Below are 13,039 nucleotides of genomic sequence, written 5' to 3'. Positions count from 1 at the left end.
AGCACGACTCAAAATGCATGGTACTGAAAGTACACAAAGGGTACTAAGGAAAAACTGCGAGCTCTCAGTATGTGTAACATGCTGCGTACAATCATGTAACTAGGAGAAAAGATGGAGCATGTGAGATAAATGGTGATACTACAGCGCTGTTACTTTAGGATAGGTTTTGAATCCTATTACTGAAGCTGTGATGCAATACAAGCCAAAGAGAAGACCATACATATCAGGAGGCAGATTCTTTAATAACAGCAGTTAAGGCATATACTGGTTGGTACTATGGGGCAATCTATTTCTGTTCCTGAAAGCTATATGTTACATAACACATAAAAATCTGAAACACCTACACATCGATGAGAAGAAAATCAAGTAAAATTTTTGTGTATGCAAAGTACCTCAAACTATACTTAATCACAGTAACAGAACTTCGGCAGAATCATGTCTTCAGTACTTAGGAAAACGCTATTAAATTATCAAAAACATCTGACATGGTACTGATAAACTTATGAAAACTGGATAAAAGGTGTGTGTAGGATCTATCCTACAACTGGTGAACCACTAAGATCCAATGACAGTTCTCCCTACCTTTTCCATCAAATCACACAAGGAAGGCATATTACCAAACAAAACAAGAATGGCGCATGCTACTACCCATCAAAAACTGGAAGCAACAAAAAGCTCCAGAACTGCTAATCTGACCTCAGGAATGGGGAAACGCTCATTGTGTTGAATATCTGAAAAGCACAGTAAATGTGTTGTCAGAGCTAAAAGGCTCTTTGGGTCATACAACAGACCCCTCCAAATGGGTGAACAAAACTGTGGACTAGGTGCAGGACCAAGTACAGTAGTCACCTGGCTACGGCCTCAGTAATGTAGACTAGGTAAAGGACGAAGTACAGTAGTCACCCAGGTATGCTCACAGTAATGTAGACTAGGTAAAGGACCAAGGACAGTAGCCACCTGGCTATGGCCTCAATAACAGACTAGGTATAGGATGAAGTACAGTAGTCACCTGTTTATGGCCTAGGTAATGTAGACTATGTAAAGGACCAAGTACAGCAGTCACCTGTCTATGGTTTTGGTAATGCAGACTAGGTAAAGTACCAAGTACAGTAGTCACCTGGCTACACCCTCAGTAATGTAGACTAGGTAAAGGACCAAAATCAGTAGTCACCTGGTTATGCCCTCGGTAATGCAGACTGGGTAAAGGACCAAGTACAGTAGTCACCTGGCTATGCCCTCAGTAATGTAGACTAGATAAAGGACCAAAATCAGTAGTCACCTGGTTATGCCCTCGGTAATGTAGACTGGGTAAAGGACCAAGTACAGTAGTCACCTGGCTATGCCCTCAGTAATGTAGACTAGGTAAAGGACCAAAATCAGTAGTCACCTGGTTATGCCCTCGGTAATGCAGACTGGGTAAAGGACCAAGTACAGTAGTCACCTGGCTATGCCCTCAGTAATGTAGACTAGGTAAAGGACCAAAATCAGTAGTCACCTGGTTATGCCCTCGGTAATGCAGACTGGGTAAAGGACCAAGTACAGTAGTCACCTGGCTATGCCCTCAGTAATGTAGACTAGATAAAGGACCAAAATCAGTAGTCACCTGGCTACACGCTCAGTAATGTAGACTAGGTAAAGGACCAAAATCAGTAGTCACCTGGCTACACGCTCAGTAATGTAGACTAGGTAAAGGACCAAGAACAGTAGTCCCCTGGCTATTCCCTCAGTGAACACAGGAAGCAGGGCAAGGAATCGAGACAGATGGGAATAAGTAGCAACGTTTCATGAAATCTTTGACAGACACTCATGGATAAGGGACATAACAAGAGCTTAATCCAGTGAGGGAGGAGAAGGATCAAGGAAGTAGAAAGGATACTATTTAATGGTGCTATACTAGGTGATTTAATGTACTACTTACAGATCAAGGAAGTAGAAAGGATACTATTTAATGGTACTATACCAGGTGATTTAATGTACCACTTACAGATCAAGGAAGTAGAAAGGATACTATTTAATGGTACTATACCAGGTGATTTAATGTACCACTTACAGATCAAGGAAGTAGAAAGGATACTATTTAATGGTGCTATACTAGGTGATTTAATGTACCACTTACATAGAAAGGACACTATTTAATGGCGCTATGCTAGGTGATTTAATGTACCACTTACATAGAAAGGACACTATTTAATGGTGCTATACTAGGTGGTTTAATGTACCACTTACAGATCAAGGAAGTAGAAAGGATACTATTTAATGGTACTATACTAGATGGTTTAATGTACCACTTACATAGAAAGGACACTATTTAATGGTGCTATACTAGGTGGTTTAATGTACCACTTACATAGAAAGGACACTATTTAATGGTGCTATACTAGGTGGTTTAATGTACCACTTACATAGAAAGGACACTAATGGTACTATACTAGGTGGTTTAATGTACCACTTACATAGAAAGGACACTATTTAATGGTGCTATACTAGGTGGTTTAATGTACCACTTACATAGAAAGGACACTATTTAATGGTGCTATACTAGGTGGTTTAATGTACCACTTACATAGAAAGGACACTATTTAATGGTGCTATACTAGGTGGTTTAATGTACCACTTACATAGAAAGGACACTATTGAATGGTGCTACACTAGGTGGTTTAATGTACTACTTACAGGTAGGTGCCACCATGGTTCTGTTAAACAATTTACTATAGTAGGAAACAGTAACAGGGGACTACAGAAAAGTGGAAGAGGACAAAGGCAATCTGGCAATACACCATTTAGTCAATCTGCCCTCAGCTGTCAGACACGTCATAAAAGAAATCATGAAAAACTGTGACATGCTTTTCTTTTTCCTTTTTTGGGGGTGGGGGGTGGGGATCAACCTCTGTAACAGTAGCTCACATAAATATAAAGCAGAGAGAAAATCTTGTTAAACTCATCTGCTCTACTTCTATGCCACAGTAGCCATCCCTTGGTTGGACATATGCCACAGTAGCCATGCCTGGGTTGAACATATGGCACAGTAGCCATGCCTGGGTTGAACATATGGCACAGTAGCCATGCCTGGGTTGAACATATGCCACAGTAGCCATCCCCGGGTTGAACATATGCCACAGTAGCCATCCCCGGGTTGAACATATGCCACAGTAGCCATCCCTGGGTTGAACATATGCCACAGTAGCCAGCCCTGGGTTGAACATATGCCACAGTAGCCATCCCTGGGTTGAACATATGCCACAGTGGCCATCACTGGGTTGAACATATGCCACAGTGGCCATCCCTGGGTTGAACATGGGTAAACCAGTGGAAATGAACAAGGAATCGAGCAAAATGACTATCCCACAGAAGACAAAAGGAGAAGCAGTGATTAAAAATGCAGAAAAACAAATGGAAGACTATTGTGAAAGGAGAACACAGAGGAGGTGGTATGGAGTTGCTGTGTAAGTGGGTCACTTTCCAGACTAGCACACATCTGACATTACACTGACGGTGGAGCACAAGACCCAGAGTTTGCAGAAAAAAACAAAAGGGAAGCAGAATTGGAAAAAGATTGCGGCACTCTGCAAGAGAGTTTGAGAAACCTAGGATTACAAAATGGTACCTTAAGGTGTGAAACCTGCAGCAAACAAGGGGCAGCATTTGAGATGTGGAGTCAAAATACCACAGACTGTGCAGGAAAAGGATACAAGGGTACTCATCTCTGCAGTAATAAACTACAAGGAGTGGTCAAAGTTACTCACAATAACCACAGATGTTTGAATAGCATGATCTTTGCTGCAGTGCATTCATAATAGAAGGATATAGCCTCAGGCAGAAGCCATTTTTCTCAAGAGATTTAATGAGAGTTTCTGCATATTCCCCATGCGGGGGATCAGGCCACCACCCCTACTGTGACCATCAGTGGGAAGACTGGAGGAACAGGAAAGCATAGCAAACCAACTCTTTTTTTTTTTTTTGGGGGGGGGGGGGGTGAGGGTCACCAGTAAGTTTTCCTTTATATTCCGTCTCTCTGCCCAGTTCAAATCCAGAAGTGGATAACGCTGTGGAGTTTAGTTACCCCCTTATGTGTCATAAGGAAGCTCCAAATCTATGAACCTAGTCAGGTAAATGTATGAAAAATCCACTAATACCCCCACATAAGTAACAGGATTGTCTGTTAAGATAAAATTACAAACTCTCCACATAAAAACAACCTCGGTTGTTACACTCATCTGTTAACATGAGTATCCTTACACAACTGTGCATGTTCATCCTAAGGATCACAGATGCTGTACATTCATATATGAAGGAGAGAGGACCAAGTAATGAAATTCCCTGATTCTACATGTGAGTGGAAGACTGCAACATACCCTGAAGAAAGTACAGTTGTGTACACTTACCATAAATGCAGATGTTCGAGTGTATTCACTGTTGCAGTCATCACATTTGGGTTATCTGCTTGCAGTAGCCCTCAGTCGGCCTGATTATCAAAGTCTTGGGTCCTGCGTCGGTTGCTGTCTCATCTTCCATGACATCAAGTAGTCAGGGATATAAAGCATGCAGCCGACGCCATTACATCAGTTTTTCTTGCCACAGATGTCAGCTGCCCCCCTAATTGGAAGCAATTAAATATATATATAGATATATATATATATATATATATATATACACACACACACACACACACACACACACACATACACACACAAGGTTATACCTCCAACAAAAAAGCAAATACACCAAAAAGCTTTTAAGCATAGTAAAAGAGCGTAGAGATATAGCCAAAAGAAGTCAGGGTGCTGGAAGGAAAGTAACCAGGACTGCAACAGTGAATACACTCGAACATCTACATTTATGGTAAGTGTACACAACTGTACTATATTCTTCATGTTTCACTGTTGCAGTCATCACATTTGGGTAGATTCCTAAAGCTAAGGATGGGAGGAGGAATTTAGAAAGCATTAGGGCCAGCTAGAAGGCCCTGTAAGACTGCAGTGCCAAAGCAAGCTCTGGATTTAGAGAAAATTGGCAAATAGTACTGCTTGGTGAAGGTATGTACAGAACTCCAGGTAGCAGCTTCTAGGATGTCTCTGGTAGGTTTACCCCTGAGAAAGGCTGTAGAGGTAGATGCAGCCCTGGTTGAATGGGGTCTAATCCCCTGTGGGATAGGTTTTCCATGGTGCTTACAGCAGAAATGAATGCAATGGCCTATCCATTTAGAAATGGTTTGCTTTGAAATAGCCTTCCCCTCTGCCCCTGCAGCAAATGCCACCAGCAGTTGTTCAGATTTCCTTTGAGGTTTAGTCCTGTCCAAGTAAAATCTAAGTTGTCTGTGTACATCTAAAGAGTGCAGTATCCGTTACCTTTGTTCTGTGGATTAGAAAAGAAGGTTGGCAAATGAATGGATTGATTAAGAGCCACACTGGATACCACCTTGGGCATGAAGGAGGGACTGGTCCTGAGGGACACCCTGTCCGCATGAAAGATGATGAAAGGTTCCACTGCCATAAGGGCCTGTAATTCAGATAACCTTCTTGCTGAAGTGACTGCTAAAAGGAAAGCTGTTTTCCAAGAAAGGAATTTTAACTCTGCACTTGCAGCTGGCTCAAAAGGAGGCAGAGTGAGTTTTTCCAATACAAATTTAAGGTCCCAGGCTGGAGTTGGGGCTCTCCTGGGTGGTCTTAAGTTTTTGGCCCCTCTGAGGAACTGCTTGAGCAGTGGGTGAGAAAAGAGGGGTGGGTTCTGTGTTGTAATGAGCTGAAATGGCCGAGGCGTGAATTTTGATGGAGGAAACGGAAGGGTCCTTGTGAAGCATCTCAGTTAAGTACTGAAGAATCTGAGGTAAATTGGGCGCTGCTGTGGCCATCCCTTGAGTTTGGTTCCAGGTACAGAATATTTTCCATTTTTCAGCATAAGATTTTCTAGTACTAGGCCTCCTTGCCTCCAAAATGACATCCAACACTTTACTGAGGGATGGTAATGGAGACATTAGATAATTAGCCAGGCTGCCAGGTTCAGTGTTTGAAGCTGGGGGTGCAGAATCTGGATCTCCTGCTGTGACAGCGGGGTAGGGGACTGAGGCAGGTGCCATGGGGGTAGCTGTGACACACTGCGCAAGAGGGGTACCAGTGTTGGTGTGGCCAGTCTGGTGCAATCAGTATCATTCTTGGTTTGTCCTGTTTGATCTTTAATAGTACTTTGGAGAGGAGAGGCAGAGGAGGAAAGGCATAAACTGATAGATTTTTCCAGCTGACGGACAGAGCATCCACTTCCCAAGCTTGTTTGTGGGGAGTCCTTGTGCAGAATTTGTCCAACTGGTAGTTCTGGGGGGAGGCAAACAGGTCTATATCTGGGCTCCATTTGTTTATCAACATGTTGAAAGCCTTTGGTTCCAGTTTCCACTCGTGTGGGTCCATGAGATTTCTGCTTAGGTCATCTGCCAGTGTATTTAGCTTTCCTAGCAAGAATTAAGCCTGTAGATGCACTTGGTAGCTCAAGGCTGTGTTCTACAGAGCCATGGCTAGTCTGCAGAGGGGGTAGGAATGGCTACCGCCCCCTGCTTGTTTATGTACCGCATAACAGTGGTGTTGTCTGTCTTTACCATTAATTGTCCTGGAAGAATGTGGTCCTTGAAGGCTGTCAGAACATTCTATACAGCTAACATTTCTTTTTGATTGATATGCAGGTGCATTTGACTTGGGTTCCACTTGCCCTGAATGCACTTCCCTGCCAGGTAAGCCGGTCATGCAAAGTCTGATGCGTCTGTTGTTAGGGTTTGGGCGGCAGGGGGTAGAATTAATGGCAGTCCCTTGTTTTGGTGGCAGGCCTCTGCCCACCAAAGGAATTCTAACCGTAGGCAAGGTATGATAGGAATTATTGCTTCTAGATCCTGAGAAAGTTGACACCATAGGCTTTTTAGCTACCACTGTAGTTTCCTCATATGCTATCTTGCATATGGAATTAGTAGAATGCACAAGGCCATGAACCCCAAGACTTGCAGTATTTGCCTTGCAGACAGCAGGGTTTTTGTGGCCACTAGTTTGAAGTTGTCAAATGAATCTGTTTCTCTGGTGTGAGGAAAGCCATCTGGGAAGTTGTGTTCAAGCTTGCTCCCAGGAATATAATTTGTTGACAGGGTACCAACTGTGATTTCTTTTCGTTTATGGTGTACCCCAGACAATTTAGCACCTTTTGTAAAAATGCAAGATGATTCAGAAGTATGTCCTGGCTTTCTGCCTGAATTAGACAATTGTCCAGGTATGGGTATATTTGAATATTTCTTTGCCTGCAAAATGCAATGACAGGAGCTAGGCACTTTGTGAATACCCTGGGCGCAGTAGAAAAGCCAAAGGGCAGTGCAGAGAATTGACAGTGCATGCAGTCTGCTTTGAAACGTAGGTATCTTCTGCAAGATTCCCTGATTGGGATGTGCAGGTAGGCTTCCTTTAAATCCAGTGTTGCCAACCAGGCATCTCTGCCTATCATGGGAAGCAAAGTACAGTTTTGTACCTACCATAAATGTAGATGTTCGAGTGCTAATACAGCTGCAGTAATCACATATGGGTTCTCTGCTGTCAGGCGGTCCCTCGGTCGGCCGAATTCCAAAGTCTGGGTCTGGCGTCGGCTGTTGTCCCTTCTTTCCTGACGTCAGAGCGACAGGGGTATATAAGACACGTCCGACGCCATATTCTTCAGTCTTTCTTGCCCCAAATGTCAGGTGCCCCCAGAAGGAAGGCAATACATAAATTATATATATATATATATATATATATATATATATATATATATATATATATATATATATTTATATATATTCAAGCAATGCAATGTAATCAAAAAACAGTAGTTGCAAGCAAATACACCATAGGAGGATAACCCAAATTAGGATGTATGAGGAGGTGTTAGCCACTAGTCCTTTATCAAGAGGGGAAGGAGGGAGGGAGGGAAACCTGTACTGCAGCTGTATTAGCACTCGAACATCTACATTTATGGTAGGTACAAAAAGTACAGTTTTGTACCTACCATAAATGTAGATGTCCGATAGGAATGCATCTGCAGTCCTAACAAATGGGTTGTCCTGCCTCAGGCAGCCCTTCGGTCGGCCGGATTCCAAAGTCTGGGTCTGGCCTCGGCTGATGTCGCACTTCACCCGACGTCATAGCTGCTGTCAATTGGGTATAAAGGCATCAGCCGGCGCCATTTTCCTCAGTGTTTCTTGCCCCAGATGCCAGGTGCCCTCTAGGAAGGCTAAATTTGGATAAATGCAAATGATTCCAAACAGTAGAGAGCAAATAAAAATAAACATGTATATACATATATACAAACAAATACACCATAATAGATTCCCCCAGCTAGCTACAAGATGGGCAAATACCCTAGGAGTACCACAGAGGGGAAGGAGGGTGGGTAATCCTGACTGCAGATGCATACCTCTCGGACATCTACATTTATGGTAGGTACAAAACTGTACTATGTCCTTCAAGGATGCATCTGCAGTCCTAACAAATGGGTAGAATACCATAGCCAAACTGGGGGAGGAGGTACTAAGAAGTTTATGGTGTAGTTAAGATCCCTTGCAAAACAGCAGTGGCAAAACCTGCTCGGGATCTGGAGTATAAAGGTAGATTATAATTCTTGGCAAATGTATGCACGGAGCTCCAAGTAGCAGCCTCTAAAATGTCTTTGGTAGCCACCCCTCGTAAAAAAGCTGTAGTAGTGGCTGTAGCCCTTGTGGAGTGAGGTCTGATGTTTTCTGGAGTTGTCTTTCCATGAAAAGAGTAACAAAATCTAATGCAATTTCCTATCCATTTTGAGATTGTCTGTTTTGAAATTGCTTTTCCTTCCATTCCTGTTGCATATGCTACCAGAAGCTGGTCAGTTTTTCTATTGTTCTTGGTTCTGTCCAGGTAGTAGCGCAATTGCCTGTGCACATCCAAGGTATGCAGTAGTCTTTCCCCCCTGTTCTGTGGGTTGGGGAATAATGTTGGTAGGTGGATTGCTTGGTTTAATGATACCCTGGAGACCACCTTTGGCATAAAAGTAGGATTAGTTCTCATGGACACTCTATCCTGATGGAAGATAAGGAAGGGCTGTACTGCCATTAATGCCTGTAATTCAGAAACCCTTCTTGCTGAAGTGATTGCAAGCAGGAAAGCAGTTTTCCAAGATAAGAACTGTAATTCTGCTGTTGCTGCTGGTTCAAAAGGGAAGTGTTAACTTTTCTAACACAAAGTTCAGGTCCCATGTAGGCAAAGGTGGCTTCCTTGGCGGCTTTACATTTTAATTCCTCTCAGAAACTGCCTGAGTAGAGGATGAGAGAAGACTGGAGGATCCATGTTGTATTCTGCTGAAATTGCTGATGCATGAATCTTAATGGAGGAGTAAGACAGGCCATTGTGGAAAAGCTCTGCTAAATATTCCAGGATGTTAGCTATGTTTGCCAATGATACATTTTCTCCTTTTGCTGCACTCCAAATGAGGTATCTTTTCCATTTTGCTGAATAAGTTTTCCTTGTTGAGGGTCTGCGAGCCTCCAGGATAATGTCTTTAACCCTTTGAGATAAATCTGGGTTATTTTGTTTTATGTAATGTTCCAAGCAGCTAGCTGCAGTGTTTTCAAGTTTGGATGCAGGATTTTGAAGTTGTTCTGTGTCAGCAGTAAAGGAACTAGGGGTAGAGGCCATGCGTGTTCCGAGACATACTCCTCAGTAGCGGGTACCAATGCTGCCTCGGCCAGTCTGGAGCTATCAGGATGATCCTTGGGTGATCTTCTTTGATCTTCAGTAGCACTTTGTGCATCAAAGGAAGAGGTGGGAATGCATATGCTGTCAGGTTTTCCCAACTGAAGGATAGGAGTCCACCTTCCAAGCAAGTGGGTGGTATGTCCTTGTGCAGAATTTTTTCAATTGGTGGTTGTGTGGGGATGCGAACAGGTCTATTTCTGGTAGTCCCCATTTCTTTGTAATGGATTTGAAGATGTCTGGATGCAGCATCCATTCATGGGCATCCGTGGTAGTTCTGCTTAAGATGTCTGCTAGTATATTTTCTTTTCCTGGCACAAATATGGCCTGGAGCTGAATGTTGAGGTTCAGGGCCACATTCCAGAGGTCCATTGCCATCCGGCATAGAGGATATGAATGTGTGCCTCCCTGTTTGTTGATATACCACATAACTGTGGTGTTGTCCGTCCTTATCAGCAAATGACCCTGTTGAAGAAACGGTCTGAATGTCTGAATTGCCTGCTTTACTGCCAGCATCTCTTTTTGATTTATGTGTAGGTTCAGCTGGTCTTGTGTCCATAGGCCTTGTATGCACTTGTCCACCATGTGTGCCCCCCAACCGAGGTCTGAGGCGTCCGTGGTGATAGTCTGGCTTGGGTGAGGGCTGTGGAATGGCAGTCCTTTGTTCAATTGACAGGCCTGAGCCCACCATTGGAATTCTTGCTTCAGGCATGGAATTATTGGAATTTGGGCTTCTAGGCTGTGCTTGTGCTGAGACCATAAATTCCTTAGGTACCATTGCAACTTCCTCATATGTAGTCTGGCATGTGGAATCAATATTATGCAGGATGCCATGTAACCCAGGGCTTGCAGGACTTTCCTTGCTGTAAGCTGGTTCTGCGTTGTTAATGCCATGAAATACAGTGGTAGTTGCTTTTGCTTTTCTGCTGTGAGGAATGCCATTTGGTTTGATGTGTCCAGTTCTGCACCCAAGAAAGTTATCCTTTGGGATGGTATCAGCCTTGACTTTTTTATGTTGACTGTGTATCCCAGGGCTTGCAATAGGTGAATAACCTTTCTCAAATCTTTTGTTAATTTGTTTTGTTGTCCGCTTGTAACAGGCAGTCGTCCAGGTATGGATAAATTTGAATTCCCTGAAGCCTGCAATGAGCAATTACTGATGCCAGGCATTTCGTGAATACTCTGGGCACAGTAGATAAGCCAAAAGGCAATGCTGATAATTGATAATGCTCTGATCCTGCAAGAAATCTGAGGTATCTTCTGCAATTTGGTCGTATGGGGACGTGCAGGTATGCCTCCTTGAGATCTAGAGTTACCAGCCAAGACTCCTTGCCCAGCATGGGAAGAAGTTGCTGTAGTGTCAGCATCTTGAATTTTGGAACAATGAGATATGTGTTCAGAGCGGACAGGTCGAGAATAGGTCTCCATTGGTTTTCCTTTCTTGGTACCAGGAAAAGTCTGGAATAAAATCCTTGTCCTTGTTCCATAGACGGTACCTTTTCTATAGCTCTCATCCTTAGTAAGTGGTCTATTTGTTCTAGAGCGTTTGTCTTTTGGTTTGGTGGTAGGTTTGGCATTCCTCTCTTCCTTGGTAGAGTATGGAAGTGAAACCTGTAACCTTTGTCTATTGTCTGTAAAATCCATTTGCCTCCCGTAATGTAATGCCAGTTTACTGAAAATAAGGCTAGCTTTCCGCCTAAGGGTGCTTCTAGTTGTTCCCTGGTAGGCGGTATCAGAGCCAAGTCACTGTGATTGTCCTGTGGAAGTGGTAGTGGCTGGATCTGTGGCAGTACTTCTCTGGTTGTTAGGCTGCCACTGACGTCCCCTGTAGGCACCTCTGGATTGACCTCTGCCTCTTGGGTGCCTATTTCCGCCTCTCATTGCTCTGGTGGTGTCTGGAAAGGACCAATTCTTAGAAGGCCAATTCCTACTAAACCTCGGAGGCTGGACCTGTAAGAAATCCTTGACTGTTTGGACAGATTTTGCTTTTTCTTCCACCTTCTTTAACACTTGCTGTGCAGGGGAGCCAAACAAACTGTGTTTTTCCATGGGAGCATCTAGGAGCTTTGACTTTACGTGGTCTGGTAAGGATTGCTCTTTTAACCATGCATGCCTTCTGATCACTGTACCAGTCATAGCTGATCTAAAGGAAGCCTCCAGTGCATCATAGCCGCATTTTAAGGAATGATTACTGACCTGCTGAGTGTTATGTACCAAATCCTGAAGGGACTTACGGTCTAAAGGTTCAGGAGAGGACAGTTTTTTAGTTAGCTGATCTAACAAAAATTCCTGATACTGAATCATGTGGAATTGACAGTTTAAGGCCCTAGCCGAAAGAGTAGCAGAAGTATAAACTTTTTTACCCCATCTCTCTAATGCCCTAGATTCTCTTTCAGAGGGGAGGGGGTTTTGGCAGAGGCAGCTGCTACAGCTTTGGGGCCCTGTGAAATAGTTTCAGGATCTGCAATAGGAGCCTTATACAAGTGATAATGTGTGTCCGGAACCCTGTAGTATCTGTCGGGCTTAGCAGGGGCCGGGGAAGAGAGTCAGGGGCAGTACAAGCATCATTAAATGCATCATCCACAACTGTAAGTACTGGAGGAATGGCTAAAGGCCTATGCTGTGGCAAATGTAAAAAGGTCCTAAGCCTTTTCCTAGAATCTGAAAAATCCTGGCCCTGCCATTGAAATTGTTCTCTCATAGCATGCAAGGTTTCCCCAAAAGAAAATTCCTCAGGAGGAGAGGCAGAAGGAATGGAGTCTTCTGCGTCAGAGTCCTCATATGGAGAATAAGGGCCTTCTGGAGGATTTGAGTTTTCTGGAGGATTTGAGTTTTCTGAGTCATCAGAGGAATAATCTGTAAAAACTGGTTCAGGGGGCTCTGCTCTAGGCCTCTTCTCTGGAGGGGGATGAGAGGCCCTGTCAGGGTGAGGTTGGGATCCCCTGATCAAAGAAATGAGATCCTCTGCCAGGCTAAGCATTTGAGTACTAGAGCTAGGCCTGTGTGAGGGGGTTTTAGCAGGCACGGCCTTAGAAGATTTAGCTGCTTTAGCCCTAGAAAAAGCCTTAATTGACATGGATGCAGGGGGCCTAGCAGCTCCACGTGCAGGAGTAGATATGTCTAAGGGAATAGTATCTGATAAATCCTGAGAACCTGCAAGAGCAGGTGGAAATTCAGTAGCAGATTCAGCCATGCTGGATGAGGCCTCGGTTGTAGGAGGCATGCTTTCGGCCGAAGGAAGAACCGAGGACTCGGTTTCAGCCGAAACCGAGACACTCGCGGTTGGCTTAACCGTGGTTTCGGCCGAAACCGCGGAC

At 43.9% G+C, this 13,039-nt stretch overlaps 1 protein-coding gene across 2 annotated transcripts in view; it reads right to left on the bottom strand.

Moving 5' to 3' along the window:
* LOC122811010 (splicing factor, arginine/serine-rich 19-like) overlaps nt 1-13,039 on the bottom strand; it is a 1,664,860-nt gene that overhangs the window by 771,329 nt on the left and 880,492 nt on the right. The gene's annotated exons all lie outside the window — the stretch shown is intronic.

Source organism: Protopterus annectens, chromosome 9.part0, assembly GCF_019279795.1.
Source record: "Protopterus annectens isolate FY-2018-M chromosome 9.part0, PAN1.0, whole genome shotgun sequence".
Classification (NCBI taxonomy): domain Eukaryota; kingdom Metazoa; phylum Chordata; order Ceratodontiformes; family Protopteridae; genus Protopterus; species Protopterus annectens.
Note: the sequence above shows the minus strand (reverse complement) of the source record. Positions and strands in the feature narration are given on the sequence as shown.